At 42.9% G+C, this 23,192-nt stretch overlaps 1 protein-coding gene across 3 annotated transcripts in view; it reads left to right on the forward strand.

The window, feature by feature from the left end:
* BACH2 (BTB domain and CNC homolog 2) overlaps positions 1 to 23,192 on the forward strand; it is a 185,112-nt gene that overhangs the window by 75,075 nt on the left and 86,845 nt on the right. For 2 of the 3 annotated variants that reach the window (XM_057379431.1, XM_057379433.1), the window contains one exon: positions 9,293 to 9,397. The gene's annotated coding sequence lies outside the window, so the exon portion shown is untranslated. Of the gene's footprint in view, positions 1 to 9,292; positions 9,402 to 23,192 lie in introns of all 3 variants that reach the window. The other variant, XM_057379432.1, reaches the window with a different exon arrangement.

Consider the following 23,192-nt stretch of genomic DNA (forward strand, 5'->3'; position numbering starts at 1 on the left):
CAAGGAACCATACAGCTGGCATCCTGCTTACAACTCTCAGTGTCTGCCAAAATTGGTTTAAAATAGCTGTTACTCAGAGAGCAATATTACAGATTTGTATTTGAGCTATTTGGACTTCTCACAAGGGTTGGAAAACAAGATGCCAAACAGTGCAGCTTGCTGGTTTTCTAATACAGACTTTCACATCGTGAAGTTTTTGTCACAGARATATCTATTTCAAGCTCTGGGATAYGAGGCATTTTCTGTAAAGYGTGCTGTTRTTGCAGGGCTGAGTATCTGCCCTGCTTTGGCATTTAGGTTATCCTCATTTATGCTGCAGCGATGCCCAGAGGCCGAGCGAGTCAGGGTCCCGCTGCGCTGTGTGCTGGGTGACAGCAGGGTGACAGTCCCTGCCCCAGGAGCCAGTAGCTTGGGTCACTGSCTTCAGATGGCCTCTGCCACAAGCTGCTTGGGAGCATCGGCTGCCAGGCCAGAGCTCACTAGGGACAGAAAACAGGAGCAGTTCAGGTGAGGCAGCCAAATGTGTGTTTTTAATGCCGTTTACAGTCAGGACATCAGTAGTGCCATCTTTGCCCAAGTCAGAAGATAAAAATGCACAGCTTGTTGTCAATGACTGTCCTTATGTATTTCAAAGCCTTATAAGCCCCGACCTACAATTTGATCTCTGCCAACACCAGTTCCCACAGGAACACAGGACCAGTGTGAAAACAAACTGTTAGAAACAGAGATGCCAATTAGAGAGATGTATATTCTTCAAAATGGAGAATCTCTCTGCCGTGTTCTTCTTCCCTGTGCTCTGTGTGCACCATCCCTGGAGGACAGGGGATGGTGTCCATGGATTCAAGTGAGAGGTTGAGCTGTAATACTGAAATGCTGGGAAAWGTTTTCATGTTTATAGTATGCTTCGGTCTGAGACATGTGCAGGTTAGAAAAGAGTCGWAGAATTGTTTGGGTTGGAAAAAGCCTTTAGGATCACAAAAATGCACCACTGGGTGCTGTTTGTGTATTGCACAGGAGGGTGTGAGGTGGTTTCTGTGGACAAAATCTCAGCCATTCGTGTCAGTTGTGCCACTGCCACCTAGGACGGGTCTGCAGTTCCTGGGAACCTGGGCAGACCAAGCCTTACCCCAGCTCCCCTCGCCAGGCAGCGTTTGTGCTGTTCACAGCACCGGTGTGGGAGCAAGCTGAAGGGAAACTTCATTGTGTTTGACAGTGCCTTTTTAGCTGATGTACTGCCACGATTTGCATGACAGCAGCGAATCCCAAAATTGGTTGATTGCCGAGAGAGCCTGCGAAGACAGACATGAGGGGTAAAAGAAATTAAATGCTTAATTAATAGGTTTATACTTCCTATCTCTTGGAGCATGACTGTTTTCCCCCTCTCCTGTTTTGTTTACTTTAAGGTGCCATATGTTCCACTTGAAGCTGGATAGAAATTTGCTAAGGAAACCTGCACATCAGGGTTGAGAGAATTCTTAACTGGATGATCTGATAGTTGAATATTGAACCTTTGAAATAAGAAAACGTTTCGGGCTACCAACACAAAGGGGTTATTTGTCCAATATTTTGTGTGCTACTGATAGAACCTATACAACTGTATAATTACTCTTGTTCCTTAGGGACTAAAGCTTCAGCTTCTCATGGCAGAAGTTCTCTCCTGTTTGCATGTATTCCTGATAACATTTTTCATTAGAATTCTAGCTGCGAATATCAACATTTCTTTGGTGTCTCCTTCTGTTAGTTCCTCGCTTCCCACATGCTGTTCTATGTGAAAGTCTTTGTGAATTGCTTAAAGGAGTAAAATCCTTCATGGTAATGGAGATGCTAACATGCATGACAGTTCTTATCCATCCAAAAATGGCAGCAGTTGACTTGTAGTTTTTCATATAAGCTGATTTTTCACTCAGAAAAGTTTTCACTTAGAGAAGGTAGCTATTAATTACTTATCTATCCATGTTTCAATATGCCACCATCTCGTTAAATAGCTCCCTTGTCTATTTCTTTCTGAAACTATAAAGCACTCTTTTCTGCAGAACAAGCTCAATGACATCTTGACACTTCCCTAATGTTTTCAAATCCTAGTGGGTTTGAGTGAATTACTGGATTTATTTGAACTTCAGATTCAGGGCTTGTAAATATGCGCAGATGAAAGCTAAAAAGGTTGACAAGAATGCATTCGCAGTTGCAAGTGCTAGGTTTGGCATAGTTATCTTTGGCAACACGAGCCTAATCAAGTCCAGGAACTCGAGTGATCATAAATCTGTTGTGATACCAATAGTTGTCTTGTATTACGGTAGTCAGTACTACCTCCTCTATTATTAGATTGGACCCTGGGGAAATGCAAAGGAAAGTGTGAGTCTCACCCACAATGTTTTGGTACTAAGCAAGCCAAGCGCTTGGAGAAGATCCTTATCTTTGCTTAGCAGATGGAGGGTGAGGTGAGTGTTTGAGACCAAATTGCTGAGGAGRTCTCGTCTTCCAAAGGTTAGTCCAGAGCCTTGATTCGGAATGGCCCTGCTTTGTGGTTGGTGCACTGCTGTCCCATTTCCAAACAGTGCTGCTGCTACCCACGAGAGACCTGGGAAGAGGAGTCTACCCAAGCAATGAAGCTTTCAATGGATGCCATTGTTAAGGAAGATCTCTATTTTGGTGGTCCMGGTATTTGAAAGATCTGTGAAACCCTCCACCATGGATTTATTTTAATGCAAGGCTTTGTGTAGTGGCATTAGAGCTATGTGCATGTAGGTAGCCTTTAAGCAAAGAGAGGAAGTAGGCAGCACCTCTTTTGCCACTCCTTCTGCCACTTCACTTTCTGAGGAGAATGTTTTTGAGTTTCAGGGCTCCTAGGATACCAGCATCTSCTGGTGAGCGCCGGTTAGCTGGCTGTGTTCAGGGAATGATTGTACTGGTCGGTGTTTAGTTCATAAGTTTCACCTACGCATCTTGTTTTCTATTAATAACTTTATGTTTTAATCCTGTAAGTATATTGTGCTGTGCATCTGTCTATTTGGGGAGCTAATCCCATGGTGGTAGGCATCTATTTCAGGAGCAGCCTAGACAAAGCACAGCCTATTTGAGTGCTGGCCTCCCTTATTGTGTGTAGTGGGTTAAATCGCCGGTATTAGTGCAGTGTAGRAGTTCAAAAAGGAAAGATGTTATTTGCAGCATCAACTCATTAAAAATACTCCGTACAGATTTTTCCAAAAGAATAAGCAGCCCAAGCACACTGGGCCCCATGCCAGGGTATGTAATAGCCTTGCACAGCACCAGTTGAAGCTCCAAGTTGGATAAAAGGCAGCTTTTTCTGGGTTTGTTAAGTATTCCTTTAAAAAAAAAAAAAAGGTTTGTATACAGAAGTAGCAAATAGCAAATTAATTCTGTCCTATCAGAAAGTAGGTCAGTGACTGACCTCTCGATAGCATGAGGCAGCAGTTTCAAGCAGAAGTGACAGCTCAGCAGCGTGGACCCTCCATGTCTCCAGGAAACTTGTTTTGAAAAATGTAAACAYATTATATCCTGTATTCCTCTTGCTTATTTATTTTTTTGCTGCTGCATTAGAAACCACAAGCTGTCACTCTCCATCCCCTTTCCTCACCCTTTCTGGTCCCCAAAGGGAAATGCCTTGTATCGTAGCTAATAATTTTTGCAGGGCTGCGTAATGAGTGAGGCGTTCCAGCAGGGTCGGTGCTTTTTTATGACACACAGAGTTGGGCACTGTAAACCAGACTTGACTAAAATCCAAACCAAAGTCTTTCCAATGGTGAGGGAAGTCAGTGGGAAGACAGGAACTGGATTAATTTAGGATCCTTCTGTCCTAGTCTTGTTTCCCTTTGTGCTGAATGAAATTTTTGCATATAGCCACGTGCCTCTTCAATGTTTACGTTGCCAGTGTTGGCGTCCACATTGCTGAACAGGCAGTGCTTTGAATTCATCCTCACTGCAGCCCAGCAGCTCCTGAAACTGGGATACTTTTGTAGTTTTGGGTGAAGTACCAAAGTGTATATAAATGGGGTGCTGGCTGCTTGAACACGCTGTAAAGAATAATTGCCTCAGAAAGACGTGTTCATTTTTTCATCATTATCAGGAGGTGTTAAAGGTGGAGTGTRCACTCCTGGTTAACTGCTTCGGCTTGTACTTTTCCTGCAGTGATTTCTCCTGTGGAAATCACTGGATCAAAAGGTCAAGCAAGGTTTTCAGCAGTGTCCTTCTCCTGGTTTGTAACCAGGTTGCACAGACAAGATRCTGCCATGTGGAATATATAGAGGAGGATTTCAGAATGTATTAACCAACATGGCTCAATTTAAACCATTYTGCTAAAGATTTCATAAAATTTGATGTGATTTTCATCATTAYCTAGTTACCTTCTGGCCACCTTTTTGAGGTGGCCCAAAAACATCCAGAGATGGGTATTTATACTGATGTGGTTCAAAGGATGATTTTTTTGCCATGTGATAGATAAACCTTCAGAGCCCTTTAGTTGCTACTTGCGATTTAACTTAATTTTTAAGCTCATTTGTTTAGAAGCATTACCCTACAGTAAAAGCTGACAAAAGGATTACTATCTTAACTAGAAGTAGAGATTTGATTTGGGAGGATGGGAATATATTTGTTAAAAACAAAATGCTTCTGGCTTTAGTAAAGGTTTGATCTGAACAGATCCTAATCAAGCAAGAAGTCAGATGGATTTATATAACAAAACTGGCTATGAGAAGCTGAGGAAACATGTTTCAAACATGAATTACATGTTTCTGTGCTAACGCTATAGATAATGTTGGCATTGTTTGTTATATACCATGCAATGGATGTCATGGCAAGWAAGTAGTGAAAAATATACTAGTGTATACAATTTAAAAAAAAACAACAAAGGAGAGGAATGCTCATGTGCATGTGTGTGAGTACACTTATGTATGTGGGGCAGGCAGTTCCCCGTCTGCCTCCTGAGGGATCTTTGCACTTCCTTTCTAATGGAGCAGCAGAGTGGGACACAGATGCTGGCTTTCAAGTCATTACACTCTCCACAGGGCTGCCAAGTTTCCTCTGCTTGAAAGGGCTGGAAGTGCGAGGTGTGCTCCAAGTGAAGGTAGAGATCTAATGCCTTTTCCCACTGTTTCATGCTTGCAGAGATTCTGCTTCCCTTTGCTCYCTCCTGCACTGGAATGGAGAGTCAGGAAGGGAAAAGCATCTTTGGACCTCTTAAGATCATCRAGTCCAACCATTAACCCAGGACTGYCAAGTCCACTCCTAAACCATMTCCCTAAGTGCTATATCTACACATCTTTTAAAGATCTYCAGTATTCCAATACTGAAATCCTTTCAGTTCAAGGCAATTTGAGCATCTCTTAAAGTTTGAGAAATGGAACCACTTTTGAAGTGCTCACACACACACAAGTGGGGATCTGGGACGATTCCTCCCAGCCCCAAATGCTCACAGGAGGTCCTGCCAGGCTGGCCAGTTWGGCTGCTTCCCCGCTGATCGTGGGTGGCAGAGCTCTGTGTAACAGAGGTGACGTGGTGACCTTTGCAGTGCAGCAGGCATAGAACAGAGACAGGAAGATTGCCCGTGGTGTAGGCAGTCAGTGGTGTGGCTTGCCTTTGGGCTGGCRTCCTGTCTCGCAGGTTGGAAAAGCAGTTCCCATGGAATAAGAAAGCTGCAATCCTCCTTTTCYTTTTAATTTCTAGCCAAGGGGGTTTGTTTCACACTCTGCATCTCATGCAAGCAGTGACTACCCAGTGCTTATTTGGTATATACATTCAGTGTATGAGTTTAGCTGTGTGCATGCATCATCAAGGAGCAGGACTCCATCATATGTTCCCTTTTGCTTTTGAAGTCTTGATGACAGTTTGCTGGGATGAATGTCATCTTTGTGGCTTTCTTCTGATGCCCTGAAGACAGCAGCATGAGAGAGTGTGGCTGCGGGATCAGCCACGACTCTGCCATCCTCCCCATGAAGAAACCTGGAGGGCAGAGCAGAGAGGTTGATGCAGAGAGGCCCCAGGAGATCCTGGGTCTGCATTTCCCCAGTGCTGAGCCTTCCTGTGCTGGTCCTGTGTTGGGTAGAGCAAGCTCAAACTCAYGCAGGGGACTTGGCAAGAAGTCTGCCCTTCTGCTTGTGGGTGGTTTCTTCACGCTGGGAAGTTGGAGCCATCAGGATAAAACTTGTCAAAAGCAAATAGATACTTTGTCTCAAAAGAAACAGGATTCCCCAAAACAAACAAAAAAGCCCTTCAAAAAACCGTCGGTGCCACTTTTTCCCTCACAGTATCGTTAACTGTATTAGTGGGGATATCTTGGGTGTTTTTCATCCCACGGTAAGTACTTAGGGAATTTGTTTATTCCCTTCCATACAGCAAAGAAGTAAAAATGCACAGAAGAAATAATAYTTTGGCAATTGAGATAACTTATGGTAAAACTTAAGATTTTGTTAGWTTTCTTCCAAGGTGGAGGAGAATTATTGTTACCTTCTAGGTAACTCGACACCTGAAGTTTTTGACTTAATAATTGAATCATCTTTATTTCAACCTGTTGACTCTTGGACTGGATCCAGTGAAATAATGCTTTTCATGTGATGCACTGAAAATATTTTAATTTTTTTTTTACTTTGGAGGAGGAAAGTAGGAGTTGTCACTTTCTGGCTTTTCTGGATGTAGAGCGATCTACATTAAGCATGGAYGATTTAGTTCCAGTCAACAGCACAAGGCAGCGTCCATCCTGATTWTAATGACGTAAATGTCCTTTGCTTTCCTGAGATCTGTCTGAGAGTATGTCATCCGTCAGGGCAACATCTCAGATGATGAGGAAATTCTATACAGGGTGTGCGAAGTGTGAGCAAGTGAAGAGTCTGTATGAAATTTCATCCCTCCCTTATGTTTTGCAGGAGCTCTTTTTGGTCGATGTAACATGTTGTAATTTTGTAGAGAAATTGAGTGGGTCATTCTTGCACTGATGCAGGCACAGGGCAGGTTCTACAAAGATAAAATGTTGCCTCTCTTCAGGATTTCGGAACCACTCAAAGTTTTTCTACTTTGTACAAGTGTTAAGGGGGAAAAAAAATTAATTCCTTGTATTGCCAAGCTAATTTCCTGAATGAATTTGTTCTGCATTCTTGCGTGGTCTGTGCTCTGAGATTTGGTGATCTTAGGGAGAACTACTGGAGCACTGAATGTCCAGGTCACTGGTGCAAAATGTGAAGCAGTGGTTTTCAAGTGCTCCTCATGACGCCCATTTGGCAGGCGCCGTGAGTGCTCATTTTGCTCAGCTTTGTTTCTTTCCCTGGATTTAGGCTAGTTTGGGGTTGATGTTTTGAGTTTGCAGCACCACTGAAACACTGCTTGTGACAGCTGGCAACACCTTTGTGTCCATTACTAATTCCAGACTGTAAGGTAGATAGATTATTTGTCCTGCCCTGTGTAAGAAGAGAAGGAGTTAAATTTTAGGAGCTGCCACTGGTGGACATGAGTGCTGACTAACACTTACTATCTTGAGTGCACGGAAATCAATTTGGACCTTGTCTGATGAATGCCACTGCTGGAGTTCTTTCTTTGCCATATAGAGCTACATATGAGAATCGAGAAATAAATGCGTTCGCTTAAGATAACATTGTGTGACAGCTGAGAACAATTAAAACTCTTACTTGTAGCTATTTTTTTTTCCTTCCTTTCTACAGCAGTAGGGTGGTGTCTGCAGCTCTGAGGAGTTGATACAGGCTATTTGTCACTGCTGTGATCTTATCTAGAACAAGTATCGTGCAAGGTTATTTATTTTACAGCCTTTTCTTCTACTTTTGCACAACACACAGATCTTGGTAGATGGGAAAGGATTTTTTTTCTTACTAGAGTCTTTTTGGCAATAAACACATGCCTAACTGTAAGAGAAAAAACTTTCACAACTGAGCTTGTTTTGCAAAGCCCAAACATTTGTGAAGCTTACAAACCCTCAAACTTTGCATAATGTGCCCATCCCTGGTCTCAAACATGAAGTGGCAGAAGAGGGAAGTGTTACTTTTTTTAACCAACAACTTATGACTGTGTCAACACATGACAATTTGTCAAAGCTTGCTGTAGCGGTACTGTAAATTAATTTTTAGCATCACTTGTGAGTGGTAAACACTTTGTGCAGTGTGAACAGCTCCTAGTATAGTGTGAGTTGTCAGCAGCTTGTGAGCTACCCTAAAAAAAAAAAAAAAGCCATGGAGGGAAAGATACAAGCTCATTTACTAGTACAAAATGGATCTGAGTCTGCAAAAATTCAACATGTGGTGGTATGTAAGAAGGTTTCTTCTTCCTTTACACCAGTCAGCTCAACCTTGAAAACTTGTTTTTTCCATTAATAATAATCACCTGCAAGGTTGGGAAATCAAAACTCTCCATTCTGTGCCCCAAGCAGTGCCTGATAGCAAGCAACTTTCTCAGGCTCATGACTCTAAAAAACCCTTTCTTTGCTCTTGGGTTTTGCCTTTGCTTACTTGCTTTAAAAGCAGGACATGTCCTGCAAATATGAGTATGCTTTTTTGCTGAGAGGTCTCGAATCAACCACATAAAATGCCGGGAAAAAAAAATTATTATGGCAGCTCAAAGAGAAATGGTGGGGGCTGACTGCTCTCTCCTTCTCACCTGTCCCCTTGCTGTTTCTCCTTGCCTATCCCAGCTGCTGTGGTGGAGCTGGCAGTGATGGTTCAAACAATAGGAGTTGACACGATGGAAGAAAATTATTTGGTACGAAAAGACAGGGAATATGTATTGTAGAAAACAACTTTTCAGATACAAACCTATTTTAACCTGTCACTTTAGCAGAACAAGCAGTAATAACCTCCCAACCTAACAATGACTGTTAAGCTGAATGTTAATTCGCTCAGTCGTTGAATTGCTAACATGTCTACAATTTACAAGTGAACACCCACTCAAGAGAGAGAAAATAGAAGTTGGTGCCTGGAATTCCTGGTCTTACTGAAATCACCTACATTTTTTTTGGCACTAATTCATCTTGCATTTCCTGCAAATGTTTTAAGTAAAACTAGATTAGAAAAACAGCCAGGCACATTTGTTTGCTACTTTAATGAGCTTGGTGTGGGGTTTTTTTCTCAGGCACAGTCGTTCTTGGCTTACACACCGTAGGTTGGCTTTGGCTGCACCTTGGGACTTGTTCCTGTGAGCAGGCAGCACATGTGAAGCTTGGCACAAAAACTTTGTTGAGACCTACTAAAGCTAGTTTTAACCTGGTCATAGTTTTAAAGAGAAAGATGACTTTATTTACGTATTTGCTCATGAAGGATTTTGGTTGTATTTCCTTTTCTAGATATAACTGTAAGTGCTGCCTGTATGAAAGAGCTGAGCCACACCATCCAGTAAACTGTCTAGAGCAGCAGTTGGCTTGCTTGGAAATCACTTCCAGGGCTGCGTTGTAAGTATGTGTTTTTACAAAAGMATYATCAAATGGTTTCTTCCRTTTKGGGGTGGTTTTRAGATGTTTTGGTTGTTTCTTATAATTTTAATAGTTTGAATCTAACATCTAGTAAGACACCAGCAATGCAAGTGGGATGTCTGTGCTTAGCATAAAGCTAAAACCCTTTAAAGAGTTTTTGCTGATTTGCTCTTGAACTCTCCAGCATAGTACCTGAACACTTCTGAGAACAGGCAGCTGCATAGGAGCCTTGAAAGAAATTTGACCAAGTACATATTAATGTGTTTTGTTATTAACTCTGTGACTTACATGTTTTTTTTGAGTGTTCATCCCAACTTGCCTTCAGCATTTTGGCCATGCTGGTGTAGCCCTGCTAGAGCAAATGCTGTGCGGAGATTTTCATAATCTGATCTTCCTAATTTAGTTTGAAATGGTCCCTAATGGTTGCTCTGTCTGATCCAAAAAGAGCACTGCTTTGTCCCCCTTTATGCAGGGGGTACAGCTAGGGAACCTCAGCAGGCTGTGAATGGAGGTGAATTTGGTCAGCTGCATCTGTCTCTGTGATCATGGAATCATAGAATACCCTGAGTTGRAAGGGACCCACAATGATTATTGAGATCATTCTAGTGATGAGTGAGTCTCAATGAAAAGGGCCCTCTTTCAGGTTACAAGCCAATTGCATTGCAAATGGCATTGAGACCGTGTTTGCATTTAGAATGAATAACATCATCCTAGCAAACTTTGAGATGTACACCAGAAAACCCTTATTATGCTATTTATACAATTCCTTTTGAATSCAAAATCCATTCTGGGCTGTTTGTGACCCAAAATTTTGTAACTTTTATTTATTTTTACATTGCCTCCATTTTCTTGCTGCTGCAGGTTATGAGAAGTATGATATGAGAAGCATTTATGACATAAGTACATTTCCCTTAAAATGGCCTCTGATGACATGGTCGCTTGAGAGAGTGGTGGGAGAGTTGGTGACTCAGAGTTCAAATCACTTGGTTAAGCATATTAAACAGGCTGCTCATATTTCTCAGCACCTTGCAGAATATTGCCTAAAGGTGAYATTTGTTGTTCATACACTAGGTTTTTGGGGTTTTTTGTGCTGATTCTCTCGCCAAGTCCTTCAAATACAGTGATCAAGTCAGTTTTTTGCCATAGCTTTCTTTTTTGTGAAGTTCAATGAGATGAAAAGAAAACTGGTTGCTGTCAGTGATGGGACATTTCASCTATGGCAAATGTGCAGAGAACAAGTGAGGGAATTGTTTGGGGGAARTTAGGTCTTGGAAAAGTCTGAGTTCTAACAGCTTTCCAATTAGAAATTTAAAATGAGGCATCATTTGTTTTCAGCATCATGCCTATAAATGGTTTGTCTGCTTCTGGAACTTATATCCTGACCTAAGGCACCGTTGCTTTCATGGAACTGTAAAATCATTAAGAATTATACAAGCAGAGTTRTATAGGTTGGAAAGTACCTTCAAGATCATCCAGTCCAGCTGCTAACCCAGCACTGGCAAGTCCAGCACCAAGCCATGTCCCTGAGTGCCACATCTACATGGCTTTCAAACACCTCCRGGGATGGGGACCCAACCACTTCCCTGGGCAGCCTGTTCGATGCTTGATAGTCCTTTCTGTGAAGAAATTTTTCCTAATGTCCGGAATAAATCCCTTCTGGAGCAACTTGAGGCCTCTTCCTCTGATTCTGGGAGAAGAGACCGACCCCTACCTGGCTACAATCTCCTTTCAGCCAGTTGTAGGAAGCGCTAAGGTCGTCCCTGAGCCTTCTTTTCTCCAGGCTAAACAAACCCAGCTGCTCCTCATCAGACTTGTGCTCCAGACCTCTCACCAGTTTCATTGCCTTTCTCTGGACTTGCTCCAGCTCCTCAGTGTCCTTGTCGTAATGAGAGCCCAGAGCTGAACACAGTATTTGAGGCATGGCCTCACCAGTGCCAGGTACAGGTGGATAATTGCTGCCTTAGTCCTGCTAGCCACACTTTCAGCATGGGATACAGGATGCTGGCTCCTCTTGGGGAGTGATGAGCCCTTCTGGTCCTTTCTGCAGGGCTCTGCAGCACTTGTTCACAGAAAGCCCCGCTGTCACTTGACCCTGAGCTGACACCAGCATAGAGCTGCCCATAAACCCATGAGGCTGTTACAAGGGGAACATTTTCTCTATCACKGTTTGTGATAGATTTTCATCTGGTGTATGTCATGATATTTGTATTGCTGTGGCACCAGGACCTCGAGCTGTGCATTCATCTCATTTTCCCTGGGGTGGTTGCAACGGATTTGGTTCAATCTTGCTGTTGCAGTGTGCACACTAGTGAGACAATCTCAGTTGCACCAGTTCCTTCAAGGACTCACTATTTCAGCGTGGTTTTCTGCCTCATGTCCTTCCAGTTTAACTGTATCAGTCTGTTTAATGGTGCCAGAAGGCCACCATATTCGCTCTCCGTGAAGCCTCAAACAGTAGATGCGTRCTTTAAAATAGTTAAATAAACGTTAATTATGATTCACAAATAGTTTTTCCCCAGCTATTAAGTAATATCAAACACTGCATTTTTCAGTCAGTAATTGTTTTTCCAGCTGCTGAGTGGGACCCAGTATTCAATATTTTCGCAGAGTTATTTTTGCAGCTGCTTGGCTGCTTTAAGCATAAAAGTCCTATATTGCTTTGTAGGGCTTGACAGCCTTGGCTGCACAGTGGGCACAAAAAGCCTGTGGTGGGAGTGGAATGATGAAAATCTTCTGATGCACCTTGGTTAGATGTGGATAGTTTGGACTGCATCCAGATAAGATGAAAATAGCATATTGGGCACTTTAAAAAGTTTGTGGTTTTGCAACATTTTCTCACARAAATGTGTTTTTCTTTCTCACTGTGTTAGTTATTACACAGGTGGAAATTAGTTATTTTTTTCCTTTTCAAGATCTTGAGACATTCTGTGAGGGATTCAGCCAGTGTGAATTATTTCATGAAATAGTGGTTTGACTCGCTGCACATAATATAATACCAAAGTGGTTTGACTCCTTGCAAATAATATAATACCRAAGAACTTTGTCTTAGAAGTGCATATTATGTGCCTCACGCAGAAAGATCTTAAAATAATTTCAAACACCAATTTAACCACAGGTCATGATGACAGTGAAAGAGACATTGTTCTCACCCACCGTGACGACTTCCCTGGCAGTGAGCACATGGCTCACATTTTCCCCATGATTCATTAGCCAAGCCAGTAAAGCATCCTAGGCAGTGTGATGCTGTGGCTTACTGGTAGCTGCTCTTCAGATGATTKCTCATGTCGACATGATGCACAGCAGCGTCAGAACATTATCTTTGGAGCTTACCTTTTTTGTGCATCTCTTTGCTCTGGTTTTCCCACCAGATCTGCTCTGCTGCCTCACAGCGCTGTTGTTTGCATGAGCAGTTGCTGTAACTTTGTGAAGCTACGAGTAAGACATCTCCTTCTAAATATCAGACGCTGGTGTGTTGGGATGAAGCCACAGTCATGAGYACTGGATGCACAAAGGGCACAACACTGAGTGCTAGGGAGAAGACACTTAGCCCTAGGAAGAAGATGGTGGTGGGGGAAAAGACCAAACTGAACAGTAAATTCTGTTTGATGCTCAGTTGGGTTGATTTTTTAAGCCAAAACAGAAAAGAAGCAGAATAAAAAGCTTTCGCAAAGCAGAAGTGTGAGTGTAATGAAACGTAGTGACTAGACAAATGAAAAAAAAGTGTTATAAAACCCACCAAACTTAAAYTTCAAAGCCCCAGCAGAAGAGGTGGTCTGTCAGCCACCCAGCTTGGACTGGGCACCCAACTGGAACTCACGGTCTGGGTTCAGTTCCCTGCCTCGGTCACAGGTTTCCTGTGTGTTCTCAGGAAACCTCCTTCATCTGCCCTGTGACTGACTTCCTCATTTGTGCAGTGGAGATCACCTTCCTCACATTATTTTGAGGACCAAGCCTACTGATGTTACTGAAAGATGTGCATGTTGTGATGAGAAGATCCACCATGGAGACCAGAGCAAGAGGGCTCTGCTTGCTCACAGGGGATACTCACCCGTGCTGCTTGCATTTCTGTGTAAAAGAGTAAAAGAAATTATTTCCAGATCTAAAAAGGGTTGATTTTTTTCTTTCCAAGTCTTTCAGGCCTGTTTTTRTGGAGTTTGGCTCCCCAGTGCAGCAGCAGGCATTTGGAATATTCCCTGTCTCTCACCTTTCTCCACTCAGTCTGTCTGCCTATGGCATTGAGTCCCTCCTGCCTGCTCAATATGCGGGCCCAGCGCAATCCAACAGGATCAGAAATACAGCTTGTGCCATATCCCGAGTTACGTGGAGATCTCCTAACACGTAAACACAGTTCTGTGCAAGAAAGAAACCAAAGAGTGCTTGAGACTGGTGGGAGAGGTCCCAAAGGTGACCCTGGCACTRAGGAGGGTGGCATGAGGCAGTGGAATGGTCACATTCACGCACTCCTGGCAGGGTGTGACTGCTAAGGATGTGTGGCACTGGCACAATGTGGCTGCTAAGGATGTCCACATAGCCCATCACCACCGCTGGCCTTCAGCCCCTCTGCTCCTCCATTCAATCCTTGATATGCAAAAATTGTCATTTAAGGGATTATGATATACTGTCACTCAGTGCTGATGCTAATTGTGAGTAAGAAATCAGAAATTACATGTGACAAAAGTCACATGCCTTTTKCTGTGCCCTTTTCTCTCCTTTGGGTTGGTAGCCAAAGTGTGAGGGTTTCTCAGTCAGTACAGGAAAAGCGATGTCTCGTTCTTTCCAAGGCTGGTCAGCTCAGAGTCCCTTGTCACGGGGAGATGGTTTGAGGTGTAGTGCTGTTGACACAGGACATCCCCTCTCTGCCTTCAGTGCTTGTCCCTTTTCCCWACTGGTGAAATTGGAAATTCAGTCTTCTTACAGCTCTGAAGGCTGGAGCCTGAAAATGCAGCAACTGCTTAGCTGTCCATTTCTGTTTCAACCTCTTGCCCAAGCTACAAATAATGAGTTATTGAGCTAATTTAGTTTTATACAGAAGTGATCTTCGTCCTGCAAATCAGGAAGTCTGTAATTGACTTCAGCTGTAAGATTCAATACACTTATCTAGGATTACAGTTCAATAAAATCTAATTGTGCTGAGAGCAACAGGAATTGTAGAAACACCCGGGGACTGTTTTCYGCCTTTCCCATGAACAAGGTGAGCTGGATGTGTTCTGATCCTTATGGTTTGGGTTACACTGCTGTTTGACCTGCCCACTGGCAGGGACAGCTTGAGGTGACACTGTTTGGCACCATGGGGAGGTGAAGCCAAGCAGGTGAAATGATGGGTGGCCTTCTTCAGTCAGCTCTGTGTGAGTGACGCTGTCCTTTCTGTGTGCCTGTAGGAGTCGGGCTGGGGGAACAGGAAGTAAGCGATGTCTGGTTTCATTATGATGGCGATGATAATAGGATCCATGAGGTATGTGAGATTAAAAACCCTATAACATTGCAGGCAAAGCTGTTCACAGAGGACAAGGTCTGAAATAAGTTCAGTGCCTAAACATCCTTTTGTCTYGCCTCACCCACTGTAGAAATAAATACGGGAAAACAAATATTTATTCGGTATTTCCTCTCACTATTGACCAAGTARGAAGCTGTGTAAGGCCAGTTGCTACATGGCACCATTCACTGGCCATCAAGCACTGGCTTTATGACTGTGTGTTCTAATTGAAGAGAGCCTTTTTGCCCAAGTRTTCATTAAAGAGCTTTTCATCAGCCACTTTGAACAAATGGGAAAGCATTAGATTGAATTTTTCATTTGCAGAGCTTCAGGAAGAAGTAGAGACTTTCCAGTGGGATGAGGACACTGGCACAGGCAGTGAGTRACTTGAGATGATGGCTGAGCAGACGGTGTGGCAAGTGCCCTTGTGACACACATGAAGTGCACACTTTGTTATTCTCTTGCAGAGGGACATCCCAAACAACAATCCTTGGTCCAAACATAAGCTTGTGTCATTAGGAGTGCTTACCTAACATCATGTTTGTTTTTCTACATTATTTCTCACAGTTATTAATTACCCTGCTGCAAGCAGGAAAGGAAAAATGTACTTTYAGACCAAAGTAACAGATTTGGCTGGTTCCAGTACACTGACTTCATGAGCAATAAAATGTATAACATTGCTTGCTATGACTCGTGCTGTACTAATCATTCTCTGTGCAACTGCCTACTTTTTGCATCATTTTAAACAAATGCCAGAACTACAGGGAGTCATAAAACAAGATAATAACAGTAGAACAGGCAGGTTTTGTCCTACAAGTTAAAAACAAAACAAAAAACACCACCTCTAAAAATCATGAGAACTGTAGAAAGAGGCTCTTTTCACCTGACAAAGTTATGCTGAGTGCAGAGAGCATCTTTCTTACAGGAACAAGTAGTGAGAATCGATCATGCAGGATGTCCCTGAAGCTGCTGCAATCACATTTTAAGAGCAGAGAAGAGAGACCGATAATTTTTTTTTCCTGGTTATGGAGTTTGCTTTGCTTCTGGCCTAATGATTGCTTGTTCTTAATGCTGCTTTGGGTGATAGTTAACTGGGATGGTGAAAAYAGTGATATTAAACTTCTGTTTTCAGGTGGCATGAAACTGAAGAAGAAATTCATGTCATGCCTAAGTTTTCAGTTTGAGTTGAGCTGTCAGGGAGAACTAGATAGACATGTGAAATACAGTCTTTGCTGTTTTGGTTAACTGTATGAGSTGATAAACCCTATTTTGCTTTGTTTCCCACACCTTTATTTTTTTCATCAAGACATTCAGGAGTAGGCGCAAAATTAACTAAAAGGCAAATACAGGGGGGACTTCAAAATTTTTCCACGTAGCATGCATCAAAGCATTAATATAAGCTTGTGCTCGACCTGCTGGTATGCAGCAGCAGACAGCAAATGGTTTGTTAGTATTGGCAGTGCTCTCACAAAGCCAAATACAATTCTCACGCKTGCTGGCTTGATGGTGCAAAGTGTTTTTTAATTCCTATCCAGCTTTTTTCTGCCTCCTCTGTCTTCATGTTGCCACCCTTGTACTTTGGAATAATAAAATGAAACTTTGAAGAGTAATAAARTCACGATCAAAAACATGTATTATCTTAGGTCAGCCAGATGAAACCAGTATTAGCTAAGTGCAGTCTCTTCTCAAACCTGGCCAAGATGCTGTTTCACCTCACATTTTGGGAGTGTGGCAGTCCTTCGCTCTCTAAAATAACTGAAGTTGGTAAAAGTYTTCAGAAAAATATGAGATTCCCCAAGATGGTGCAAGGTTGCTGATACTCATTGGATTCTGTGCTGTGCAGATCTAAATCTATATGCTTCTGGACATCATTGTTTCTAAATCACTATTGAGATTACATCTTGTTTATTATTGTCATAAGTTTGTTTCATAGGTGTAGCTCTGCGGTAATTTCTTATTTCAAAGAAAATTGCTTATGTGAAGGTTTTTTAAAGGAAGACTTCCATTTAAATCCAGATCTGCTCTTCAAAAGAGTACAATATTTTGCAGATATGTCTGATATTAGTTTCATGCCTAACTATTGGCCACAGTTAGGAGCACGATGTGGAATCCATTAATTACTGATACAAGCTGASAGTTGCACCTCCAGCAGTGCTGGTGATGTACTTCAGCTGCTGGTGGGTGCTCAGTCGGCAGCACCAGGCTGGAGTTACTGCCAGACAAAATAGGAAAATTGGGCATCATATCAGCAACATGGTTCCAGTGGAGCGGTTTAGGTCGAAGGGTAAAAGTTAATATAGGCATGGCCATTTATTTCTCACCCCTCCAGGGGTGTACTTCTAATTAAGAYCATGTACACACTGTTGAATGTTTCCAGTGCTGCCCCCTTAACCTATAAATTATTGGTCCATTTAGCAGGGCTCTGCATACAGTCCCARCTCAGGCATCTGGCTGGTACCCATTGATCTTGGTCCCCCTGCTGCASTCATCTCTTAATTTACTTGCTAATGGAGCAGCCTGCTCTTTCTGTTATAGYCTCACATTGTTTCTCTCATTGGCTTCTTTTTTCTTTTATTGTAATGATTTTGCTATTCCAGGGCAGATTCCCTGGCAGAAGACCAACAGTATGGCAGTTTAACATCACCCTTATCCTGGTAGTAGCAGCCACCCYGTTTTGTGTCACCTTTTCTTCAGAAAACACCGCTAGAGGCAGTTGCAACCTCACTTGATCTTTCCCTGCGTAGAAGATGTGAAAATACTTAATGAATCATTCTGGGGAGGTGTGACCTGCGGGATGCAGACGCGTGGGAGTGTTTATTTGTTGAAAGCATCAGAAGGGGAATCACTCCGTTATCCGAGTACCTATGTCAAAAGGTGGGAAATCAGCGCACAGTGAAGTTTCACTGTACCTTGATTCTTCTCCTATCTGTCTCTTCCTGGAAGGTAATTAATTTTGGAAAAGCGCAGAGAGAGAGGAGAAAAGCAGCATGTAAATTCCCAYGATTTCCTTTGGGGGAGAGATCCCGCAGGGGAAGGAGGGAACTCTTTTAATAATCTTYGCAGCATTTAATCCCAAGAAAGTGCAATAAAATCAGTGCTTCCACTGAGAGTTGGCAGCGTATTTTTTCTGTAACAAGACCAGTTTTTMGTTTCTTTGTAGTACAGTCTGATTAAGACTGTATTGAGTTGACTGAGGAGAGCAAAATCTGGTTCTGACAGATGTTTCCCGTGATCTGAAGAATACAAACACTCCTGCAAGACGACAGACGGCTTGTTTACATAAGAAATCTTTTTTTTTAATTARAAAAAAAAARRAAAAAAACAACAAAAACACACAAACACAAAGCAACATTCGGATCAGTCATTCTGATCAAGGCAGTGTCAATTATTAGGCTGTAAAGGGAACTGATGACTCAACTTAGGCACAGCGCTGCGGCGATCTCCGATTTTCGGTTTCGTAAGATTCTTTTCAGGAATGCTTTTCATTCATACCTGAGCTTTAAATGTGTCTCTGGGARCGTGTATCACTTTGTGATGGAGGTGCAAGAGACTGGTGTCAGCGTGCTCCGAGTGGTTGTGGGGAGTTTGGGAGGCAYTCCTGTACCTGGATGGGACGCTCGGTGGGGGAAGGGTGTTCGAACCCATCGCATTGTGCACTCGCACCTGCACATCAGCAGTGTTGTTACCGTGGTAAATTTGTAGGTAAGTTCACATCAGTAAAATTGAGAAGCACTTTGATTCAGAAAGCRAAATGTTTTGATGAGATCCCATGCTTAGTAATTCCAGCGAGTGCGCTTGTTAAAGCGGGTGAGTCAGAAATGGAAATGCAAAGCATTTCTCTGAACGGTGGCCGGAAATTAGCTTTGAAAACTGAAACAAAGCCCTGACCGCAGTTTTATCTATTTACCTAACAATTTTAGATCTGTGAAAATCCCTTTGTCTTTGGGGCTCATTTCGTTTCCTCTCTTCTAGCGCTGGTGCGATCCTTAGGCCGGGTGACCAACCATATCAGGTCTATCTTGGTGTATTTTAACTTTTTGGTTTAAAACATTGAGTTCCCTGTAAGTGACATCATTGCCTGGGATGCTGCCAGATTGTCGTAGCTTGGGGTGGAAGTTGGTGGAAKTATAAGGTAGGATGGGATGTTGAAATATTTGAGTTAATGTAATACAGAGGAAGAAAACCAGGGGGATTGAGTGGAGTCACGCAGCTGCTTGTTACCCAATGCATAAGCTGTGTAYATGTATGTGTATATACATATGTATATATGTGTATATATATGGTATACAGGGCAATCTGACTGYTCTGACACCAAAAACTCCTTGGTTTGGGACTGGCTGCTTGGTTTGGAGARGCTGCCACTGTCACAAGCCCGTCTGTTTGTCAGGACAGAGCCCTCTGTAGGGAGAGGGCACAAGGGGGTCATGAGTGTTTTCATGTAAGTAGTAGTTGTCTTGCTGCGAAAAATCTTAAAAATCAGCATGTTGGGTGATAAATAGCAACATTTTTTTCCTCATCCTGCACCTTTCTGCTCTRCTGACATCTTGGTACCTCTTGCTTATCCTAGAGAAAGAGTCTGGATGCTTTTGGATTTGTCACCCAGCCTCAGAGAGTATAAGGACTGAATGCTTTCTTGGCAGCTGTAGTGTGGTCTGAGACCCAGCAATGTAAATCATGGTGGAGGAGGACAAAGTAATAGATGTGTTTGAGGGACTTGCAATTCCCACGGCAAGGCTGGTAAAGTAGAGCTCATTTCAAAGAGAAGGCRGTTTGGTGATTTTTCTTAATTACTGTTTACCTAAATAAATAAATAATGCATATTCATGGCTTTAACTAGAGTAAGTCGTGTTGAAATGTTTACCTCTCCCGAGGATAATTATTAAGGGCGGGGTGTGGGGTGCAGCAATTAATAATAAAACATTTAGATGAGATTACAGAATGTTCTGATTGGAATAGTAAACATTATGCTAGAAATAAAAGCAAATAAACAAAGCTGTCTTGAATTAAAAAAATCAAAACACTGTGCTATCTGAAGAAACACACTGAACAGAAGCAGTTTGGATGAAGGGACCATGGYCTTGGAGCTCTTCAATATGACAGGGAGGCTTCTCCAGTCTAAAAAGCATCTGTATAGAAGAAAGCCCCTCATTTCCAGTCTGGAAAAAAGATTACATGAATACTGGCATCCACACAGATTGGTGTGGCAGATGTAACCTGTCAGCACCGCTTTGAGGCTGGGGTCATTGATTCTTAAACCGTGAAACAGAGAGTATTTCACCTGCTTAAATCACTAGTAAATAAAACCTTCATTTGCATTGTGAACCTCCTCCCTCCTCATTCTGTATTTTCCTTTGAATGAAATTCTTTGCTCAGCTGAGAGTTTGAAATTTGGACTCATCCTTTCATGTCTTTTGGCTGTGGTTCCTTATCTGGTTAATCAGATCAAAGAGAGCCAGTGATGTGTTCAAAGATTTTTGTGACAGCTGCGTACCATTAGGCTGAATGATTAAAAAAAACCCATAATTGTAGTTTAGCACAGTAAATACAGATTGGTCTTTCAGTTTAACATACGGAAGCAGGCAAACTGAGTCTTTGACAAAAGACCTGCTGCTTTAACCCCATGCAGACAAAGCTGATTTGCCCCCAGCCACACYTGCCTCCAGCTGTTTTGGAGGGGCAGAACAATGTGACAGAGCAGTGGGTGTGTCTGTCCTGTTGCACTGGGCTGSGGATGAAAAAGGAAACAGAGGGTGGACAGAAAATAAGTAGGAGCACCAAGGTAGCCTGTGGAGACCACTAGCCTCAAAACTCCTTGTGCAAATGGCGGGGTTCTCCTTGCTCATCCAGTTGTCTGTTTGCAAGCTGCAAACAGCTCTTCGGGCCATTTCCTAGCTTGGGCATCTTTTGGGTATCGAGGCTTCCCCTCATCTAGACCAAACTGGTCCTTTCTAAGGTAGCTCCACAAGTGCTAGGATGCTCGCTGGCACCTGTCGYGCCCGGCGTGCTGCTGGCATGTGTCCCCTGGACTCCCTCTCATCTAGAAACCGAAAAGCAGCTTCTCTTTGACTGGAAGTGCAGTCTGACTATTAGATGTGGTGGAGTCTTTGCTTATGTCAGTCGCTAGTGCCAGTCCCTGGCTGTTCTCTCAAACAAAGCGAGATGTCGAGGAACAAGCACTGTGCAGGCTGCCGTGTGCCCAGCACGGGTGGAGGGAATGTCCTGTTGACTTTGGTCCTTGTGAGGCAACTTCACAGTAGTACTTTCTGGCTGATAGATTTGCTCCACCACATTTTGTTTCTCACTTCAGTGGATAAAGCTTTTCCCTGACCCATCTGCCTGCTCTGCAGGATCTGTGAGCTGTGTCTGTATCCCAGAAGGCGAGGGTGCTCATGGTGGCACAAGGTGTCTTGTTGGTCCATCTCCCCTGTAACAGAGGGGKGTGGTTTTATAAACATGGTGCATTTTCCCCATTGAAGGACTCTTTCAGGGCTGCAGACGAGATTTCCGTGGAGCAGAAATACCCATCTCCACCATCACCTCCTATTTTCCTAGGGGGTTCTGGGAGTTTCAGCTGCATGCCCTCTGGCGAAGCCAGTGGCAGCAGGACAGCCAGAGCCTCGTGTGGGGTTTTGCAGGTTGGGAACATGTTGCACACACGGAGTGCACAGCACAGTAAACCTGGTATCAGCTCGCAACTAATTATCTGTGTGTAAAAATTCCCCTGCTTGCCTTTTTGCCGTTAGAGGCTCGCTGGTAAGATTTATGACTCTGGCTAAAATGAAGTACCATTTCCTTTTTCTCAGCATTACTGTGCGTGGCCTCTCTGGCTTTTCTTGTTAAACAGACTTGAGTTCACCCAAGAGGGAACATATTTTTGAAGCTCTTTCCCATYACCTTTCTGCCTTTCCTTTTTATATTTTTAACAACCACTGAAGATTATCCACAAAACAATTTGAGGTCTTTTGACTTTCCCCTGCTTGGAGTGAGGGTGGAGAGAAGCTAAGAGGCAGCTCCTTTGTGGGATATGCAGTGCTTGCCCGCTCTCAACCCTACCAGAGTTTGCACAGGCTTATGGTAGAGGTATATATTCATCAGTTTGCGCTCCCTCTTCATAGTTTGGTGAGCAGCTATTGCRTCCAGGATTTATGTGAGCTAAAGGATCATTTCCTCACTTCATGCTGTAAGGTGGGGGAGCAGCTGTACAGCTGGAGAAGGGCTGTGTTTCTCCTGCCCTTATGTTGCACACGTATGTCCTCATTTCACAGGTCGATGAAAATGAGACCAGTGACTGAACTTTCTGAACTTGTAAATGTGTGGTTGACTTCATCCTAAATCACCTTAAAATTAGTTTGTGTGACATTGTAAGACAGCTGGGGATTTTTTCTGAGTACAGAGGAAAAAAAGGAGCAATGTTGAGCTGCTGCCATCTCTCCCAGTTGCAGTTAGAGTAGTTATTTTTGTATTAGAGCTTGGAGGAAAACCGGTAGAGATGCCAGATAAACCTTCCCAAAACAAACATTTGTGTTAATACTTAAATATTGTTCATCTTTTGCAGCATTTACTTATCTGTTTCCCACATGCTGAACCTTATGGGAAGTTTTTGTGGTTGACTGTGGCCCGTTCTTTCATTCTGTATGTTAACTGTTTTCTCGATTTGCAATTTTTAAAACAAATCAGCAGTAAAAGTCTGACTGTGGTAATCATACAGCATGGGAACATCTTTTTGCCATGGCAGGGTGTGTTTCTGTGGGTCAGGTGTGTTGGGTTAGGAGTTCTGGAGCATTRACCCAGTGAACTGTGTCATTTCATGATGACCTGGGAAGCGTCCTTATCTGAGAGARCCAGCGCTGGCTGGTCCAGTATCATCTTGCAAGATGCCAGACTAAGGGACAGCAGTTTCATCCTCATCACTGAACCATCTCATTTTCTCCTGTCTGCATGTGTGTTAACCATAATTTCCAGCCCTTAAGGGGAAATAAGCCAGGTATCTGAATTTTTGTCAGATCTGACACAAAGTATTAGGCTGTGGCTTTTGCTGTCTATTGGTTTTACTGCATGGGACATAAATATTCATCTCATGTCATTTGATAATGTTGCTGGGGAGGGGGTTTTTCTTACAGCATATATTAACTTTCCTTTCACACCTAACCATTCTTTCATGAGTCATATCCCCAAGATAAAACATTTTCGGTGGTGACTTTAAGTCAAGTATACTCCAATAAGAAAATMATTCAGGTTTTACATAAAAATACTTACAAGTTCCTGTGGCAATACTCTTGAATTACAGCCTTTTGCATTTCC

Source organism: Malurus melanocephalus, unplaced genomic scaffold (assembly GCF_030028575.1).
Source record: "Malurus melanocephalus ecotype Western Australia unplaced genomic scaffold, MMel_1.1 scaffold_405, whole genome shotgun sequence".
NCBI classification, from domain to species: Eukaryota; Metazoa; Chordata; class Aves; order Passeriformes; family Maluridae; genus Malurus; species Malurus melanocephalus.